This window comes from Onychomys torridus, chromosome 23 (genome assembly GCF_903995425.1).
Source record: "Onychomys torridus chromosome 23, mOncTor1.1, whole genome shotgun sequence".
NCBI classification, from domain to species: Eukaryota; Metazoa; Chordata; class Mammalia; order Rodentia; family Cricetidae; genus Onychomys; species Onychomys torridus.
The window spans coordinates 3,872,843-3,885,618 of record NC_050465.1 but is presented as its reverse complement, the minus strand read 5'-3'; positions in this window follow the sequence as shown (position 1 = coordinate 3,885,618).

Here is a 12,776-nt window from a genome sequence, read left to right as displayed (position 1 = left end):
GCCCCATACCTCTGGCCCACAGGCATTCAGGTGCGTATACCCTCACCACTATGTGCATGAGTGAGCAAGCATGCACTCGCGTGCACACACACACACAAACACACACACACACACACACACACACACACACACACACACGTTCACATAATTAAAAATAGAATATAATTTTTTTTAAGTTAAAACATTTCCACAGCCCTTGAAAGAATCTGTCCTGATACATGGAAAGTTACCCTAGATGCTGAGGAGACAGACACTGTGGGCCATGCAGCCCCATTGGGGGTTGCTTCCACCGAAGAGATCCCCTGGCCTAAGATGGTACCTCTCCTCAGATGGTCTGAACCAGAAGAGTGGTCATCGGGGTTCCAGAGACCTGCCATCTTGGTCCAAAGCCAACAGGAACACTCACATAGCTCAAGAGCCCCCTACTGGCCAGGTACTGAATTGCCATTTTCAACCCTTCCGGGGGGGGGCACCCCCAAATAAACGTCTTTTGTTAAATTCCATCTCAGAGACTCATACTTTTCAGGGAAATCAACCCAGGATGACAGCACATTCTCACATCGCATACAAAGGCTTCCATGTTTACATGTAGAGCTAAGAGAGAGAGAGGGTGTTCTCATCCTAAGTAAGAAGGGTCATCCCAAGCAGGGGCACTCAAAGGGCCTCGTGTGCAGCCCACGTGTGTGTGTGTGTGTGTGTGTGTGTGTGTGTGTGTGTGTGTGTGTGTGTGTCCATGCACACACTTTTGTAACCTGCCATTTTTTCCCGATTGTGGTTGTTGTTTTTCCTACATCTGTAGCTTGATGTCTTGTTTTAATTTCAGAGAATCCTCGGTGTCTCTTCAATGGTTTACTTTCCACTTCTCCTGTGTCTTCTCCTTTGCACTTCAAACATACATGTTTTAGACAGACTTATCAAAGCCAGAAGTTGCTTTTGTTTGGTGTCTTCGTTAATTACTCTCTACTTATTTTTATTTATTTATTATGTATACAGTGTTCTGTCTGTATGTTTACCTGCAGGCCAGAAGAGGGCACCAGATCTCATTACAGATGGTTGTGAGCCACCATGTGGGTGCTGGGAATTGAACTCAGGTCCTCTGGAAGAGCAGCCAGTGCTCTTAACCACTGGGCCATCTCTCCAGTCCCTCTACTTGATTTTTTTTTTAAGACAGGGTCTCTCATTATATGGACTGGTGGCCAGCTAGCTTCAGGGACCCTGTAGTCTCTGTCTTCCCAGTACTAGGATCACAGTGCACACTGCTCTCCCTGCCTTTTTCAAACAACTATTTGTGTGATGTGCCTGTGTGTGATGTTGGTACATGTGTCGATGTGTGTTCCCATGTGTGCTTGTGTATAGGTGTGTGCTCTTGCGTGTGAAGGCATGAGGTCAATGTTGGGAATCTTCTTCAATCTCTCTCCACCTTATTCATTACAGCAGCGTTCTGGAGCTCGGTGATAAGGCTAGGGTCACTAACCAGCTTGTTCTAGGGATCCCTTGTGTCTGCCTTTCAATGATGCTGGGTCCACTCAGCATTTATGTGAGTTCTGGGGATCCAAAATATGTGATTCTCTTGTTGGTTCCTTAACCCTGCGCCCTTAAACTTCTTGTCCCTGCCATCCTTTACAGGGATGATGGGGATCAAACTCAGATCCTCCTGCTTGAGTGGCAAGTACTTCTGCCAACTGTCTTAGTTACCTTTCTATCACCATGACAAAACACTATGACCACAGTAACTTATTTAAAAAGCATCCAATCTGTGGCTCCTGTTCTAGAGGGTCAGAGTCCTTCACTGTGGTGGGAATGTGGCACCAGCGGGGGAACATGGTGACTGGAGAAGTATTTGAGAGCTTACATCTGATCCACAAACACGATGTGCAGAGAGAGACAGAGAGCTGAGAATCACAGAGCCTTTTAAAACCTCACGCCCACCCCCAGGGACGTGCCTTTTCCAGCAAGGCCACACCTCCTATCCTTCCCAAACTTTTGCATCAGTTGGGGACCACGTATTCAAACCTATGGCAGCTGTTCTCATTCTTCAATGGAAAGATGGGCTCACTATGGAAACACTGAGGTTTAAACTTCAGAGACTCCCTTTGTGCGGGCTGCTCTGTGGTGCGTCGACGTGGTCCTAAATGTCACGACCTCTCAGTAGTAAGATGTTCTACCTGCGATCAGTTGAGGCGGTCAACTCCTTTCACTGCGGTTTCCTTCTGCCAATCCCCTGGCACTGGACGGCCTTTGGTTGGGTGGAACCACTGTTTGAGATCCAAGGAAAATAGAGCGGACGTCGGGTCTGGTCCTAAGTGGGTATGTAAAGTAGTACAGTCACTTCTCCGTGTATTTACATTTTTGTCAGTCATTGCACTTACAAAGGTCTTCTAAGAATATTCCTGTTGCCCACTGCCCACATTCACTCAGCCTTGTAAGGAGAGCCAGAGATGGCATTTGACCCAGGGTCTGAGTATTTAAGGGAAGAGAGGCGGAATATGGTTTGAAATTAGCCTGTAGAAAGTTCTTTCAATTATGAGAAATGTAAAATGGAACACAGAGGAGTTGTGTTCTCATCTTTGCCTTCTCAGAATGAAAATTTCTCTCCTGCTGGGAGTATACCTTAGACTTAAATTTTTTTAAAAATGAGAATTATGCAAAGTGGAATTTTTTTGTGCTGACACTAAGATGGTAGAAAAACTGGCTTTAGTCTTGCTTCCTGTGGGTGTTTCTCTGCTCAGCTGCAGCAACCAGGAAGGCCGGGGGAGACAGGCAGCTCTGCGTTTGTCAGAGTGCAAATCCCTTGTTTCCTCCGTTTGTTTTTCTAGGTTAGAGCATCTTGTGCTTTCTATTTCCTGCATGGTTTTGCAGCCGCAGCTCCTGGGTTTGTTTAGAGGCTTGCACATTTGCAAGGTTGTACTTCCACACTTGGCATCCACTCTATTCCCACTTGCTTTAGTACCTCATTGTTAACCAGCTTAAGGCAACTGTCTCTTTCATTATTCCCCTCTCTCTGAACCTCAGTGCAAACGCTTTAGACTAGGTGTGTCCTCCCAGTGTGCAGCCTAGTGCAGCAGGTGTAAGCAGGATCCTGGTCAGGGTGCTTGGGGTCAAAGTCCCCCACCCCTTTCACAAGAGCTTTTGCAGAACATTCCGAATACAAACTATGGCATCCATTGTGAGCAATTCTCAGGGTATCAGTGAGTCTCATGATGCCCTTATTGAATGTTTTGTCTTGGATAATATCATGGGTTTGGCTGATGGATCCCAAGGCAATTTGCTTCTATTTGGTAATAACGGTAACACACCCATCAAGCTCTTTGGATGTATTGATCTTTCCATTGTCCCAGTAAAGGAGGAAGGTGACTTGTGTTGAAATCCCAATTCTGCAATCTGTAACCAAGGTGCCTTAGTTGGGGTTTCTACTGCTCTGAAGAGACACCATGACCATGGCAACTCTTATAAAGGAAAACATTTAACTGAGGCTGGCTTACCAGTTCAGAGGTTTAGTCCATTATCACCATGGCAGGAAGCCTGGCAGCGTGTAGGTAGACATGGTGCTGAAGAAGGAGCTGAGAGTTCTACACCTGGATTGGCAGGCATCAGGAAGCAAATGAGGCACACTTCCTCCAACAATGCCACATCTACTCCAACAAAATCACACCCACTAAAAGTGTACTCCCTATGAAACTATGGGGGCCATTTTCTTTCAAACAACCACACAAGGCTACTTTGGGCAATTTATCTGAGCATCAGTGATGCCATGTGTAAAATGGGAATGCTATCACCTATGTAGAATGACGGAACTCACCCCAGTAAGACAGTGTTTGGTATCAGCAAGCTGGTCATTGCAATGTTGATTCCCCAACCATGCAGGCCGGTTACATGAGAGCAGGCACCAGAGGGGGCGCTGATTCCAAGTTAGACTGCAAGGATCTAAGCAGGATGGACAAGCACGTGTCAAGCCAGAATGCAGGGAAGAAGGGAGGTGGCTGCAGGCACCTTTTAAAATTTCCACCAGAAACCTCATGTTCTTTCCCAAAGTCTGGAAAGAACTTCCAACTTATTTCAGAGAAGAACTCTTTTGAGTCTAGCTTTATAGTTTCCAAAAAGCAAATGGAAACCAAATGAGTGTTAATTCAAATCCGAGGGCAGAGATTTCTAAATGCCTCCAGCACAGGGACACAGCTAAATTACTTTCCCTCTTCCCATTTGGAGGGCAGAACACTTGCATTCCCAGCGCCTGCTTTTCACATCCTTTCTCGGCTATTACTGCACACCTACCGTGTTGCCCACAGAGCCTAATGGACCACTTTGCCCCAGAGGCGTGAGACAACATCACACTTCTTTGCCACAACCTTGAAATGACCTGGACAGGGACTGATGCTGCGGCTCTCCCTTTTCCTGGACTGTGAGGCTCTTACTAGCCTCTTGGACAGGTTTGGGGATCAGGGTAAGGAAATTTCCACAGCGCTGCTTAGGTTGCGTTCCCACGAGCAGTCAGTCCATCTGTTGAAAACAGAGAAGCAACTCCGAGCCCCATTTATGCAGACGTGGGGGATGGAGAGTGTCAGACATCTGTTTTGATGTCCCGTCCTTTAACTGAATGCACATTCTAGGGACAGGAGAGTCTCCACTAAGGTCACAGAGAGTTCAGCTGTGAAGTCAGCATCCAGATGATTAGGTCCAGATATCCCATTGCTGGAGAGTCGACAGCAAGAGACCTTGCTTCATCATCAATCATCAGCCCAATGGGCTGAGGGCTGGGATGCTACACCCACAGAGCTGCTTAACTAGGGGAAGAGCAAATGCAATTGCCACTGGGGTTTTTAGCCATGTCACCCCACCAGCCATGCTGGGAGCAGAGGACACATTGTTAGGCAGTTTGGAAACCATGGGAGCCATGCCACCATAGCTTTTCCTAACCCACGGAGGAGCGTGGCTCTCTACACTGCAGCTTAGGCCCAAGGGCTGGTAGAGCATGACTTCAGAATGCTGGATAGTTCTCACGCACTGTCATTTCTGTTTATGAATTTGACTTTTCCCTTCATTTCATGTACGACTGAAATGCAGACGAACTGCTTTCAAGAATGCCCAGAAGCTCTGGGTCCCCAAATGTTGTTGTGAACTCTACTGTTTTTCATAGGTGCTTCCTTCAAATGTATGTTTCTTGTAGTGACAGAGAGGGAATGGATTCTCAGGCCCTTTACAGTTGTCTCCTGCAGTAAATGTATATATATATATATATATATATATATATATATATATATATATATATATATATATAATTTTAGAATATAATTTAAATATGAAGGTCTATTCTTTGCACTTTTTATTAATATATATAGAGAGATAATCTTTAAAAAATTAAAAATCCAAGTCCATTTAAAATAAAAAAACAGGAAGACATAAATAAATTAAAAGAGAACCAATGGCCAGTGAGATCACTCACTGGGTAAGAGTTCATCACAAAAGCCTGGTGATCTAATTCCCAAACCCGGTGTAAAGGTGAAGGAAACAGCCAGCTCCATAGAGGTGCCCTCTGACCTTCACATGCATTGTGCATCACACACACACACACACACACACACACACACACACACACACACAATAAATGAAGAAGAAAACCAACAGGAAAAATATAGCATTAACAGTTGAATTAAAACTAAGATGACATGGCAGATTACAACATTTTGTTAGACTTCAGAATAAAGGATGTGCCCACCAATAAAGGAGGGTGCAATTGAAGGATAAGTGGCTAGTTCACCAAGAAGACATAAGCACCCTAAACAACAGTTGCAAAAGTCATCCAAACACTGATGGACCTGAATACAGAAATATGAAAAGGCCACCATGTCAGTTGGAGGAGCACGTCTCCACCCTCAATGATCAACAGGACAAGCGTACAGACAATCCGGAGGACATGGAGGACCCAGGTCACATTGCCAAGGAACCTGACCTCCCTAACACATTAGCATTGACAGTGTTCACCTTCTTTTCAAGTCCATGACCTCGCTGACTATGTAGGAGGACATTAAAAAAAAAAAAATCAACAAATTTTAAAGAATTGAAATCTTACATTTCCTGACCTGAAACCAGTAACTGTAGGGTGCTGTCCTGGGGGTGATGGGAATAAGGAAGTTTTTCTAAGCCTTGATCTCTCACCATTGTTACGATTACACCTTTGTCAAAATCCACAGTTGTGTACTGGATGGGTAATGCTACTGTATGAAAATAATACCTAAAGCCTGACTAAATGTCTATAAATAAAAATTGAAGATAAGCTTCTGATAAAATGATGTGAAATATAACAAAATAATGGCTTCTATGAAAGGCAAGCTGTTAAAAATGTACAGGAAAAACTAAAAATGCTTCCTTAAATACCACATGGCTGTGTTCTTTTCTGATCCCGCGCATTAATTCTGTATACTCAGAATGTCCAAGGATAACAGAAAATCTCTTGTATGAAAATTTTATCTTTTCTGTCGGTCTGTGGTTATCATCCCCAGAGGCAGCTGCAGACAGCAGGGGTCTAATACAACTGCTTAGAGTCTGTGCGAGGAGACCTGCCTGGCAGACTGCACACCACATGACAACTCACCTCTCAAGGGTGGGTCCAGTGTGACACACACTGTGCAGACAGAGGTAAGAATCATGAAGGAAGTCTCTTATTTCAACAATGGTGTCAAATATGTAGTCACCCTCCTTTGGCTCTGGGACACTAGAACAACACATCTCACTGCGTTTGTTTTCATTCAGATGGGACGCCACGGTCTCCATTCTGTTAGCTCTGTGTTCCTTGTAAGTAACAAACAAATGGGGCCGGTTTCTCCAGCTTTGGGAATCCAAATCATCTGGTTCCTTGACCTGAACTTCAGGGAAATGCAGAAACTTGATATTCCCAGAGAATAATCACACTTAAAGGAGCTGAGGCCCAAACTCCTTCTCCGTCCCTTCTCCGTCAGTTATTCGGGACCTTGGGCAGGTTACAACACCTCTGACATTCTAAACGCCAGACTTTGTAAGAGATGGATCATAGTAGTGTCCACCTCCCAGGACTGTGGTAGGGATGAAAGGCCCTGAGGTGTGTGAAGTCCAGCCAGCTTAACCGTAAGCTCTCTTGAGCTGCTCAGCATGGGAAGGCAAAGTGTTTGCTGTCACGTGTGACCAGCATTGGCTTGGCTAGCATTCACATCTGCTCATGACTGCACTACCCTGAACTTCTGGATCTTTCACACTAGGGACTCTCTGAACTATCACAATCAGTGATTCATCAGGGACTATCGCATCCCATTTAGTGGTCTTTAGAATTTCTTCCCTCTTTGAAAACTAGTGACTTACACTGTGAACTCCAGAGATATGACTACAGATGAAAAGACAGCAGAGATCATGGTGGGGATGAGAGGGAAAGGAGCCCTTCACCTTGAACCCTCTCGCCAGATGAGAAGTAAGGATTTTGACACAACAGGATTTGCTGAGGAGGTTGTTAACATAGAACCTATATGCCTTTCATACATAGACATTTCATGTTAAAATAGCAATGACCCAGGCTTGAGCCCTGAGAGTACATGACCTTAGGTAGAGCCTCATTCCCAGACATTTTCTGGAAATAAACAAGACTGTTTACCATAAAAAAAATCCTGACTTTCTACAGCTCTGTGAGCTAGACCTTATCAACTGTAATCTGTCAGGTGGCCTTTGGGAGCTACCCTAAGTTCTCCTTGAGGTTCCTTAGTGGCCACTGAAGATACCAGCTCCCCAAACTGCAAAACTCCTTGGGGTGATTTGAATAAGAATAACCCCAAAATAATAGCCGGGAGGTGGTGGCACATGCCTTTAATCCCAGCACTTGGGAGGCAGAGCCAGGAGGATCTCTGTGAGTTCAAGGCCAGCCTAGTCTACAAAGGCAGGCACCAAAACTACACAGAGAAACCTTGTCTCGAAAAAAAAACAAAAACCAAAAAAAACCACAACAAAAAAGAATAATCCCAAAATATATTTGAATGCTTAGGGAGTGGCGCTATCTGAAAGAGGAGGAGGTGTGGCCTTTTGGAGGAAGTGTGTCAACTAGGGGTGGGCTATGAGATCTCAAGAACCCAAGCAGGCCCAGTGGCTCTTTCTCTCCCTGCTGCCTGCAGATCCGCATGTAGAACTCTCAGCTACCTCTCCAGCACCATGTCTGCCAGCCAGCTGCCCTCCATGATGATAATGGACTCAACTTTTGAACTTGAAGGCAAGCCCCATTTAAATGCTTTCCTTTATTAGAGTCATTGAGGTCATGGTGTCTTGTCATAGCATGTTCTCAGTATACTCTTCCAAGAATGTCCTCCTTGTAATCAAGATTTGAAATGTCTTGTGATATGCTCTGTCCTGTACTGGCTTACCCTCAAATTCTTTTTTTCCTGAAGTCACGAGTCTGATTTTAACACTGAGTTGAGGTTTGTGGTGGTTTGAACAAGTGCCTCCCATAGGCTCACAGATTTGAACACTTGGTCCCCAGCTGGTGGCGCTGTTCAGGGAGATCATAGAGCCTTTAGGGGGTGGAGCCTAGCTAGAGGAAGGACATGTCTAGGGGTAGGCTTTGTTTGCCCTGTTATTGGGTAACTGAAGAGAAAAACTCCCAAGAGGCCTGACTAGGTCAAATGGAGTCTTCACTAACTGTAGGTGGTGCTGACCCAGGCAGATGAGTGGAAAGCAGCCCAATCTCCAGTTTGTTTGAGTTTTGCAGGGTAAAAAGCACAACTGTGATGTCTACAGAAAGCAACCATTGTTTACAGAAGTGGAGAGGCAGCAGTTAAATGGGCAGGCAGCTAATTCTAGCTCAGGGACACATTGCACAGGAACTTAGGGCAGGTCCGGAGACAAGTTTGACCAAGATATTTTTAGCACTGAAAGTGTTCCTAAGAACACTTTCATGAGAAGGTATAACTGTGGTTCAGTGGCCTGCTGTGGCCTCACTTTCTTCTCTTCTCTCCCTTCTTCACCCCCCCCCCTCATTCCTCCCTTTCTCTCCCTGCCTCCCTCCCTCTCTTTCTCTTTCTTCTTCTCTTTCTCTCTCTCCTTCTTGTATGTGGATGGAAATGTGCTCAGCCAGCTTCCTGCCCCTGCCATCATGCCTTCCCTGCCGTGATGGACTCTCTGTCCCTCTCGAACCATGAACCGGAATAAACCAAATCCTTGATTGCTTCTATCAGGGTATTTTATCACAAAAATAGAAGTAATTAATACAAGGTTCATAAAAGATGAGAGAACTCAGCTCAGCATGATGGCTCAGCAGGTAAAGGTACTTGCCACAAAGCAAATGCACTCACAAATGAGCTGAGTGCAATCTTCAGAACCCGTATGCTCGAAGGAAGGAACTGTGTAGTTGTTGTTGTTGTTGGTGGTGGTGGTGGTGGTGTGTTTTACCCTTTTGGGGCCTACTACCCAGCTCCCAAATAAAGATTTATTCTTACTTATGAACGCCCAGCCTCAGCTTGGCTTATTTCTAGCCAGCTTTTCTTAACTTAAATTATTTTACCTTTCTCAATTCTATATACCTTTTTTTCCTTCTTACTCTATGGCTGGTTGTATGGCTGAGTGGCTGGCCCCTGGCATCCTCCTCTCCTTCTCTTTTTCTCACTCCTCACCACTCCTTTTTCTCCAGAGTCTAGATTTCTCCTCCTATTTATTCTCTCTGCCTGGCAGCCCTGCCTATCCCTCTCCTGCCTAGCTATTGGCCATTCAGTTCTTTATTAGACCATCAGGTGTTTTAGACAGTCAAAGTAGCACAGCTTTACAGAGTTAAACAAATGCAACATAAAAGAATACAATACATCTTTGCATCACTAGACAAATATTCCACAGCATAAGTGAATGTGACACTCCTTAAACGAATATTCCACAACAAAACTGTCTCCCCAAAACTATCCTCTGACCTCCACATACAAGCCAGAGAAGGAGCCAGTAAGCAGCATTCTTCTGTGGTTTCTGCTCCAGGTTCTGCCTTGAGATGCTGTCCTGACTTCCCTCAGTGACAGACTGCTACCTAAAACTGTTCAGCTGAAAGAACCCTTTTCTCCCAAGTTGCTTTTGGTCAGAATGGCTTATCACACCAACAGGAACAAAACTAGAAGACCCCAGTGAACCATAGGAGGAGAAAATAACTGCAATAGGCCAGTGAAAGAGGCAAGAAGACAAACCTAGAGCATTCCTACAGCAGATAGGTTTTTGAGGGGTTAAAAGAAAAAAAAAAAAGACGTTTGAACTACAGAGTGAAACCTGATCTTAAGAAATCAAAAAGGAAGGGGGGCATGTTTAGCAATTTATCAATTAACCCGTGACCCCTAATTTAAAACTATTCACACACAATACCAGAAGGGTTGATCTTTGCACGCTCCAGAGAAAAATGTCTTGAGAATTTTCAGACCCATAAATAATGGGGTTGATTAAAAATAGGCCACCCAAATCAATCTAATTGTGTTCTATTTTTAATGTAAATTCTTCCATTGATTTTTAAAATGTGTAGCCCATTAAAACACATTAATCGTGACCCTAAGAATGTGTTTGTGTTGCAAAAAAACCCAAGGTGAAGAAGAAAAGAAACAATTTCCCACCACATGAAGGTAGTGCAGAGATATCACCAAAGCCTTAGCTCTGTTTTCCTAGGGTCAGGTTGGAGAGGTGAGGTGCCAGGATGATAAAGCATGGCCCGGCTGCCTGAAGTTAGGTTTAGAATGTCTGGAGCCTTGTGTGCCTCACTGGGATAAAAGGTTCTAATTTTGTAGAACCAAGGGAAAAACATGTGGTTGTCTGTCTGTGTATTCCATGAATACCATAGTCTCATATTTGTACAACACGCACCCATTCTGGAAAATGTGGCCAAAGGAAACCAATATTAAAAATGTTCCATGACTCCACCATGGATCTGAATACATCCTGGAAACATTTTCATGAGTGCACACTCAAATTGTGAAAACATACACATTTTTCAAACATTTCTTATATTTAATTATGTGCAGGGCTATGTACATGAGTGCCGGTGCACATTGGGACCAGAAAAATGCATCCTCTGGAGCAGGAGTTACTGGTCTTTGTGAGCAGACTGACAAAGATACCAGAAACGGAACTGGGGTCCTTTGTAAGAGCTGTACACGATCTTAACTGGTGAGCCATCCATCTCTCCAGCCCCATAAAGCCATTTTAAAAGAATGGGCATAGAATGTATATGTTTAGAACTTCCATTTAAGCCTTAAATACCCTATTCATTTTAGATGTCAATGAATGAAGTTCTTCAAAATTTAATGGAACAGAGATGGTATGTTACCATCTTGCCCAGCACCCTCAGAATACTGAATATTGTGGTTAGTGCTTTGTAAATATCCCCAACCTAAATTCTTGCCAACATTTTTAATTGCTTAGATTTCAAAATGTAGATTCATGACGTCAAAGCATAAACATGTCTTGAAAGCCCTTTTGACATTGTGCCACACTGACCTCTGGGAACACTGCACAAGCAAATGCCCTCCGGAAGGGTCAGAATCTCTCCCTCACACTCACTCTAATATGCGTTTCTGTTATTTAGTTAGGCTAATTTCATCGGCTTTACATGGATCCTTTTAAACTTTCATAAGTTAGCATATGAAGCAATCGGCTTCATTCACACACACATTATCCTTACTCCTTCCCAATGGAGTTTTGAGACAGAACACTGACAACTACACTTTATCTCTTGTTGACAATGTGTGGCCTTTGTCCTTTTCCCCTCAAGGGCTTCCTACTCCTTTCTAAATGTTCTCATTACTAACCCTTTGTAAGATTTCATCTAACTGCTTTTTCCACTTTGTTCTTGGACAACTAGATTTGTCTTAAGTTAGGCATGTATGACAATACAGCAATGCTTTGTTTCAGGGGCTGCAGGGATGCCTCAGTGGTTAAGACAGCTTGATGCTCTATCATGAAGACCAGAGTTTGGATCCAGCACCCATGACAAACTGTTCAAAAACACCTATAACTACAGCTCCAGAAGATCTCATGTAACTTCTGGCCTCAGTGACCACACACACACACACGCATGAGCATGCATACACATATATACACACATGCACACACACACACACACACACACACACACACACACACACACTAAACCTTTTGTCTTTTAAAAAGTTTCATTTTTCTGTCTTTATACTTTTCTTTTATATTCTCTGCCTTCAGCATAATTCTTACATTGGCTTTCCTGATCTCTTTATCCATTGAAATGACTATGAATAACACATTTATTTCAGAGAGTATGGTCTCAAAGTAAAACAAATACGCAAGATAGTTTATAAGTCGGCAAAATATCCTAACAATATGAAAGAGTAAAATATAATTAATTCTGCAATAGCAAGTACTTGTATGTATAAATAATATAAATGCCTACGTTTGCACACTGTAAAAAAAAAAAAAAACAACATAATGAAAGAGGAGCTGGGACGGAGGTTCAGTGGTAGGGGTTCAATCCCCAGTACTGCCTCCTGCCCTAACCCAACCCCACAATACAAGAAAATCTGAAAACATTCAAAACGAAGCATCCAAGGTACTGATGAACACTAGGATTTACAGCTTACTACAAGCCAAGGGAGATCATATTTTTACAAATATGAAAAGAGAAATTGTTTAATTGAAGAAAAATAGAATACCAGGCAAATTGTAGACTATCAAAGTGAAGAATAATTAGGAAGTTTGATATTTGCACAAATTATCTGGTCCTTGTTTTTCAGTCTCGTCAAAGAATGTCCCTGTGCCCGTTGGAATATGGGTGATAA